This window comes from Phaseolus vulgaris, unplaced genomic scaffold (genome assembly GCF_000499845.2).
Source record: "Phaseolus vulgaris cultivar G19833 unplaced genomic scaffold, P. vulgaris v2.0 scaffold_23, whole genome shotgun sequence".
NCBI classification, from domain to species: domain Eukaryota; kingdom Viridiplantae; phylum Streptophyta; class Magnoliopsida; order Fabales; family Fabaceae; genus Phaseolus; species Phaseolus vulgaris.
Genome location: NW_027174092.1, coordinates 15,585 through 24,186, shown reverse-complemented (window position 1 = coordinate 24,186; position 8,602 = coordinate 15,585). Strand labels below are relative to the sequence as shown.

The 8,602-nt window shown below is 39.8% G+C and overlaps 1 pseudogene; it reads right to left on the bottom strand.

Moving 5' to 3' along the window:
• Positions 1-7,058: 7,058 nt before the first annotated feature.
• LOC137817243 (uncharacterized) lies at positions 7,059-8,285 on the bottom strand (annotated as a pseudogene).
• Positions 8,286-8,602: the final 317 nt, after the last annotated feature.

Genomic DNA, 8,602 nt, shown 5'->3' with positions numbered 1-8,602 from the left:
GCTGGGCAGCGGATAGGAGTCCTTCGGGCAGGCTTTGTTAAGATTTGTGAAGTCCACGCACATCCTCCACTTCCCGCTGGCCTTCTTGACCAACACTACGTTCGCCAGCCACTCCGGGTATTGAATCTCCCTGATGTGGCCAACGCTCAACAACTTCTGGGTCTCTTCCCTGATGACCTGATGCCTATCATCATTGAACTTTCTCCTTCTCTGGCGGACAGGTCGGGCCTGTGGCTCCATGGTGAGGTGATGACACAAGAAATCGAGGTCAATGCCAGGCATGTCTGAGGCAGACCATGCGAAGGCATCCATGTGCCGTGCAATGACCTCGACAATCTAGTCCTGTGCTTCTTGGCCTAAAGACTTGCCAAGCTTGAACTTCTCACCCCTGATCTCCCTCTCCAGCACTTCTTCTACGGGCTCAGGTTGTCTCTCTTGGGCGATCTCGACGCGGGTGACCCCTTCTTCCCTTGGAGGTTGGGTGGTGACTGCGCACACTCCTCTCTTGGTTTTGAGGCTGTTCTCGTAGCACCTTTTAGTCTCCTTTTGATCAGACTTCATGATGATCACCTCTCCTTCAAGGGAAGACAACTTCATCTTCATATGCCTCGAAGAGGCTACTACCCCAATCCTGTTCAAAGCTGGCCTGCCCAAAAGTATGTTATAGGCTGAGGGAGCATTAACAACAAGGTACCTGATGTTAGTAGTGCGGGAAGTCGTGTCGCCAGTGAAGGTTGTCCTCAACTCTATGTGCCCCCACACTTTTACTTGGTCTCCCACAAAACCATACAGATAACCATCTTAAGGCCTCAACTGGTCAGGAGACAACTGCAGTTTGTTGAAGGTCGACCAGAACATCACGTCGGTCGAACTTCCTTGGTCGACGAGGACGCGATGTACCTTTCTACCCACCGTCACTACTGAGATTACCACTGGGTCATTGTCGTGCAGGACCACATCCTATAAGTCGGTCTTGGTGAGTTCGAGGTCGGGCTCGGGTGCCTGGTCCGACTTTTGTGCTTCTACTGTCATCACTCTCCTGCCATATTTCTTATGCTGGGATGCGGTGCACCTTCCTCATGAGAATCCTCCAATGATGGTTCTGATCTCTACATGGATGGGCACCTCATGCCCCTGATCTCCTGCTGGGGCCACTGACGTCGGGTCCCCATGCGGTTCTTGTAGGTATTTCTTCAAGAAACCATTCCTTACCAGTTCATCTAACTGGAATCCCAACGCCAAGCAGTTGCGCAGGCCATGGCCATAGGCCTGGTGGAACTCGCACCAGGCGTCCTTGTTGGGCCCTAGCCTCTTGTCAGTCTTCGGTGGGGACTTCAGTCTGTCTGCCATGTTAGGGATGGCGATCAACTCTTTGAGGTCCATCCAAAAATTGTGCCTGGTGGAGGCGTTCTCCCTCGCACGTGCCTTGGTTTGAGGCTTCCTTCCTTCATATGACGGTTGTTTCCCCGGGTTTTCTGTCGTGGCCTCATATACCCTTAGGGGCTGAAGACGACCAGTTCCCCGAGGTCGGACCAAGCTGATGCTTCCGCGCTTCTCTATGACCTCTTCTTCTGCAACGATGTGGAAGACGACTCTGTGTCGGATCTCACTGAACGTCTTTGGGCGGCACCTTATCAGTGAATCACTGAAAGGTCTTGGCAACACCCTTCATCTGAATGCGTGTACCGTCATATCTTCATCTTTGGTGTGCAACTTCACCACCAATGCCCCGAACCTGTTCAAGAAATCCTTCAAAGGCTCTCCCTGGTATTGCTTTACGTCAAAGAGATCGTAAGAGACAGGAGGGGGAGCCTAGTTGATGATGAATTGTTCCCTGAATAACGTCGAGAACTGGTCGAAAGAGGTGATGTGTCCATTAGGGAGACTGATGAATCAGTCCAACGCTGTGCCTGAGAACGTACTCATAAATAGCTTACAGTGCATAGCGTCGGTGCCTCCCGAAACCATCATCTGGGTGTGCAAAGCCGTGATGTGGGCTTCTGGGTCCTCTACACCTGTGAAGGTGATCTTTGGACCTATGAAGCTGGCTGGTATCACAATGTCCATAATTGCTTGTGAGAATGGCATGGGGCGAGCCCTAACTGGTACGGTCAGGATTTGCTCACCAGTTGTGTGCTCACCCATGCGCTGGAAATCTCTGCGTAGTTCTTCGTTGGTTGCGTGCGACGCTGCCAAGTCGTTTTGGTAGCGGTTCTGGCTAGCCGCTTGCTCGGCTCAATCTTCAGCCAGAATCCTATCCTGGTCAACTTTGGACGCCGCTACAGTCTGTTGGAGAGCGCGAATGATCTTCATTAGTTGTTGAATGGAGACACTGTCTCCTCCTTCTAGTGCAGATGCACCTTGCCTCGTACTCCTCATGTTGTTGGGTGGCTCTCAACACGATTGTGAAAGGGACCTAGTTTTATCGGGCCCCATGGTGGGCGCCAAATGTTCTCGCCGGTTGACTCAGCCGTCGTTGACTTCATAGACAGATGGTGGCTTCGTTGAAACAGAGAGAGCCCTACCTGTTGATTGTACTCCGACGATCAAGTCAGTACTGGGCTAAGAAACAACAAAGTATGTAAAGCAGTTTTAGTCTTAGAAACAGAGTACCTCTTCTATGGTTCTTACCACCCTTTATATAGGTTATATCTAGGTCAACTCCCTGTCCCACGAGGATCTTTCCTTTAGTAGAATTAGGGTTACTGGTGAGGAATCCTGTGACGCGTTGCACAAGCTTAGCGCAGTCGCGGCACAAGACTTGCCTCTTCTAGAGTGCAAAATCTCTAACAGTATGGCCGCCAGGGTACCAACTCATGTACCAGCGTTGCAGGGCCATTTGTTCTACGGGTACCCTAAGTATTCACGTGTTATGCATGCAGTCTACCCTTGGAAACCCTAACCCTAATGGGCCTTAGCGCCTCCAAGGGTTATTTACTTGTGCTAGACCTGAACATGCTATACACACCACATGCATGAATCCTCTCGTGACTTAGGTCCCTCTCTTGTATGGATAATAACTCATTATTATTTATGGGGCCCACCTACGTGGCCCATTAATATGACTGGACCGCCGAGGTCCGATGTCACGTCTGATGCCGATCTCTTCAGCCGATGTCCGAGGTCTGGCCAGTACAAGGCTAAACCAAAGTTGGAAAAGAAATATGACAAAACTTTGAATAAAAGACAATCAAGAAAAGCACAAAAGAAGACTCTAAGAAACTCACTAAACTTTTAACTATGAAACTTTGTAAATAGAAAAGTGCTAAAGCAAAAGGATAAAAAATTCCACAAAATTGAAAACAATTTGCCAATCAAGTTCAATCCATAGTTTTGAAAATGAATTTCTATACCAAATGATAAGCAAGATGCCTTTTGAAACAAATGCTTTGTTGTTTTTAAATTCACTTTGCTAGCACAAAACGTTATTGTTTCTGTTTTGGTAAAATACCTTGTTGTTTTGTATTTTTTTTATACTAAAGTGACTTATGGCAAAGAAGGAACATAGCTTGCATCATGCATAGTTTTCAAGAACATTCAATTTTCACACAAAAATTTGGTGGATTCAGATAATTGAACACTTGAAATCATATGTTTGGAACTTTAAATCAACTTCTACTAAAACAAGTTTCTAATTAATGTGTAAACTTCACAATTAAAACAAAGTAAGAAAAATCAAAATAAGGACACCTAGAACACTAATGAACATATGACTCAAAGTAAAAAGCAAGATCAATAAAAGACATCACAAGAATATATTCAAAATGAAAAATGCTATGAATATAAGAAGGACTTAAAAAAGAATTCTGCAAGAAATTAAGGTGCTGGAAAATTAAAAGCAAGAAAATAATGACAAGAAAGTAAAGGTAATTGAATTTAAAAACAAGAAAGTAAACTTGAATTTAAAGACAAGAATTAAAGGTGCTAGAATGTAAATTGCTTGAATGTAAAGTGCCAAATCAACTCAAAAAGATAAACACAACCATAGTTCTTGAGACCACATGATGTGAGTTTATTTTAGGTTGATTCATTTAGGTGACACTTTTAGAATTAGAATTGAGATTGATTAAGCAATTAAGGTGACAAGTCTAAGGAAAATTCCCACTGGACATTAACTTACCAATTGGTAAGTAGATGTGAAGGTTTGTTTCCATAAGACCAAAGAAAAAACACAATTATAGGTGATTATGAATGACAAAACAAGGTGTGGTAAATTGCAGAATTGAAACGCAACAATTCAAAGGAAGAACACTAAACAATAAGCATGAACCGAATAGAAACAAGAACACAAACACAAGACATATTTAGGAATTGAAATGGAATGGAATTGCAATTGAATAGATGAAGGATAGGAAAGCTTATGTGGATGAAGCTTGTGATGTGAGTTGATTAGGAGATGATTCATTAATAGGCACTTTTAAGAATTAGGATCAAGATTCTCAAGCAACTCAAGAACACAAACAAGAACAAGAAATCGAATTGAAACTATGATACAAACACACTAAACCGAATAGAAACCCATTATCAAGAAGATGAACCCATTGAAAAACAATTAAGGATCCATGAACCGATTAGAAACATCAAACAAAAAATTCCAACCGATTAAAACAAGAAATAACCACAAACTGCCAATTGAAAACAACAATTTCATAAGTTCTACCGAATAGAAATTAAGAAACAATCACAAATCATGTTTAGAGTTTGATATGGAATGGAAATGGAAGAAGAATATGAATGGTTGGAAAGAAAACTTATGTGGTTGATGCCAAGGGAATGGTTCACGCCACTTGGAAAGTGAATAGCTCCAAGATGAGTGAGGAATGCCGCCACTTGAGAGCTCCCAAAGACTCACAAGATAAGACTAGGAGAAGGAGAACAAGTCTCACAAAATCTCTCTCAATTTGAGAAGAGTAACTTTACTTTAAAATTCAATATCTAATGTGTATTTACAAGAGCCAAGCTCCTTTTTATAATTGAACACTTGAAATCATGTGTTTGGAACTTTAAATCTACTTCTACTAAAACAAGTTTCTAATTAATTTGTAAACTTCACAATTAAAAGCAAGTAAGAATAATCAAAACAAGGACACCTAGAACACTAATGAACATAAGACTCAAAGGAAAACGTAAGACAACAAAATACATAACAAGAAACATATTCAAAACAAAAAAATGCTATGAATATAAAGAAAGGTCGAAAAAAAATCTGCAAAAAATAAGGTGTTGGAAAATTAAAAGCAAGAAAATAATGACAAGAATTTAAAGGTGCTTGAATTTAAAGACAAGAAAGTAAAGGTACTTGAATTTAAAGACAAGAAGTAAAGGTGCTAGAATGTAAAGAAATTGTAAAGTCTCAAATCAACTCAAGCAAATTAAGCATAAGAACCTAAGCTCTGATAACCACATGATGTGAGTTGATTTTAGGATTGTTCATTTGTATGGTGACACTTTACTTAGATTTGGATTTTAAAACAATTATTGGTGATAACCTGATATGATTCCAATAGCAAGATATAGATGATTCTTTGACATTTTATGGAATCAACTTGAGTTGGAGATTGAATAGGCACTTTTATAGAAATGGATCAATGTTCTATGTTTCAAGAACTCACCAAAACTTGCGCCAAACACCAAAACTCACATGGAAGTCCCATTTCTTGTCAATTGAACCGATTAAAAGATGTAGGAAAGTAATTGAACCGATTAAATTGCAAAACAAATGAAATGCATCGAACAAATCAATGGAAAATGAAGAAGAACCGATTAAATCCAGCAAGGAAGAAGATGAACCGAACAAAACAAGATTTAAAACAAAAGCACCGAATAGAAATGCAAGAAAGGAACCTAAGACATGTTTAGGAGTTCATATAAGCACGAAAATGGAAGGAGAAGATGGAGAAGAAAGAAGACTTATGTGGTTGTAGTTCTTGGTTGATGATCACGCCACTTGAAGTGTGAATGCTCCAATATAAGTGTGAAATGCCGCCACTTGAGGGAACCAAGGCTCTCAAGATGAGACTAGGAAGAGGAGAAGACAAGTTCTCACTACACTCAATCACCAATTTGGGAGAGTTTTGATAGTACAAATTCCAATTCTGAATTATGAAGGACCCAAGCCCTCCTTTTATAGGAGTAAGGGTCGGTCATTAGCTTTACAAAGCTTGCATCCTAAGCTTTCATTTCGTCCTCCAAGTATGCATACTTTTGACCATACATATTAATTTTTGCACGAACTTGTTGATTTTCAACTAATTAATCAGAGTGATTAGTGGTGGAAGCAAAGGAGGAGGGTTGAGTGAGGGAAGAGACTCCTTAACGGAAGTTACCAGCCAAGTCTGCCATACCATAAACTCGACATCTACTCTTCCCTCTAGTAGCTTCCTTTCAATCCTAAAGCTTGGTTGTTGGATCTACTTGGTGGAAATCAAAGGTTGATCCCTGAGAACTATTTTCTTGAAGGTTCATGGTAGTTTTTCTACATATTCATTAGGAGATGGAAATGTTAGGAAATTACATTAAAAAAATTTATACCAAGAACTTACATAAGTTTCATGAGTATCAACCCAATCACCCTTTTTGTTTGTGTGAGTGGCCATAAAAAGTTCATCGGGTTCAAGGGACGACCATATTTATGTTCCTAATAATGTTGTACAATTAGAAGTAGTATATGTTGTAAAAGTAAAATGAATTACATGTAAGAAAGTGACGAGTACTTACCAAGGTCACTGCAATATATGAATGTGATTTTTGACCTGTGGAGTGCAATGCCCTCACTCCAAACTCAAGCCCGATTCATTTTATTCTGAGTTGATGTTTCTTTAAACTTTTGGGTATCCCAATAGTTCAGAAGTTCAACCCATGTTTGTTCGCTTATCTAAGTAGGTCGAACGAACTTTGCCCTGGCTTTGGTCAACATGTCACAAAGCATTTTCTAACTTTGGACTCGTAGGCCTTTTTAATTTTCCACTCATCCTGAGTGGGCTAAGTGACTCTAGTATGTAAAAACCAAGAAAACATTGGCATGTACCTTCGATTCCTACCACCAAGTTATTCAAACCCTAAAAGCCCGTGGATACTCCAGTTTTTAGGGTTTCAATCGCTTGGTGGAAGGAATCAAAGGCACTGCCAATGTGGTCGGAAGAAATAAGTCTTTGATTCATAAACGGAAAGCCACGATCGAAGAACCTGTCAACGTCGTAAACTAGAAGAAAGTCGTCGTCGTAGACTGGGGTTTGGGTGAGCTTGATGTTCTTGATCGACGTTAGGTGGTCGGACGAAGATGGGATCTTGGCGCCGATGGTGAGGAGTCGAATTCTAGACAGGATGAGCGGGAACGACGCAAGGTGGAAGCGAAAGAGGTTAAGAGAGGGTCGGCCAGATTTCTTTTAACAAGGAATCGGAGAAAGCAAAGACAGTGGTGGCTGAAGGAGACTGCTCTATAAGTTTTTCGACAACTTCGACGACGTCAAATATGACTTTACGCGGAAGAGCGCGAACGAGAGAAGGAAAATAAATGCTGACTGCATTTTGAAGCTCTCTCAATTTCTATATCTAGAGGATTATATATTACCAACAACTCTTCTCTCTTAATAATATTTCAAAACAATCTATTGAACTATCAAATTATAATTTTGTTATCATCATGATTATTCAAGACAATTTTAAAAACAAAATTAAACAATAATAATAATAATAAAATAATCAATTATTTTTAGCATATTTTAATATATTTATATATATATAATAATGTTGATAAGAATTAACAATACACATATAAAAATAAAGAAATAATATATTATTTTGAGTTCAATTTTTTATATTCTTGTATCCAAAAGATTCACTAACATGTTTTACTTGGTCTATTTTAAAGATGATGATGAAATAATATTTTATGGAATATGTACTTTTTTTACTCTAAATATTTATTAATACGTTTCTCTTTCCTTTTTACTAAAGAAAGAACATCGTTGTTAAGTCAAAATGTCGTCAGATTGAGTAATAGTGGTGGTGAATTACTCTAAGAATGTCGACAACTCTTGATTTGTTGCCGAAATTTACGAGACTATTCCATAGAAGTTGACGCGAAACAACGAAGCATGCTCACTGACACCGAAAAGCTACATTTTCATGAATGCAACCATGGCAGACAGAATATCTACCGGTTTAGGGTTTGAATGTCTGGGTTGATGGAATTGATGGCGCGGTGTGGTTGTTGGCAGAACAGTAGGAATTGGAATTAAATTTTCACTGTTAAACTGAAAGTTAGGTCGAATAACACGTGCCATAATCAAAATGAAAGTTGTCGTGTAGATTGGCGATTGCGTGAGTTTGATGTTACTGATGGAAATTATGCGGTCGTATGAAGAAGTTGTGCCGTAAGAGACTGATCAAAGAGTATGGTAGGGATCCAGACACTGACAATGAACACGAGCGATGCAAGGTGGAAGTCAGATTTAATTAATATGGATAAAGATGTTTGACATTCTCTTACTTCCCTACTTTTGAACTCATTTTGATAATAAAATATTTTATTTAATTAATAAAAATAAATTAATTATATTTTTAGTTTTCAAATAAAAGATGATAAAAAAAATATAATAAA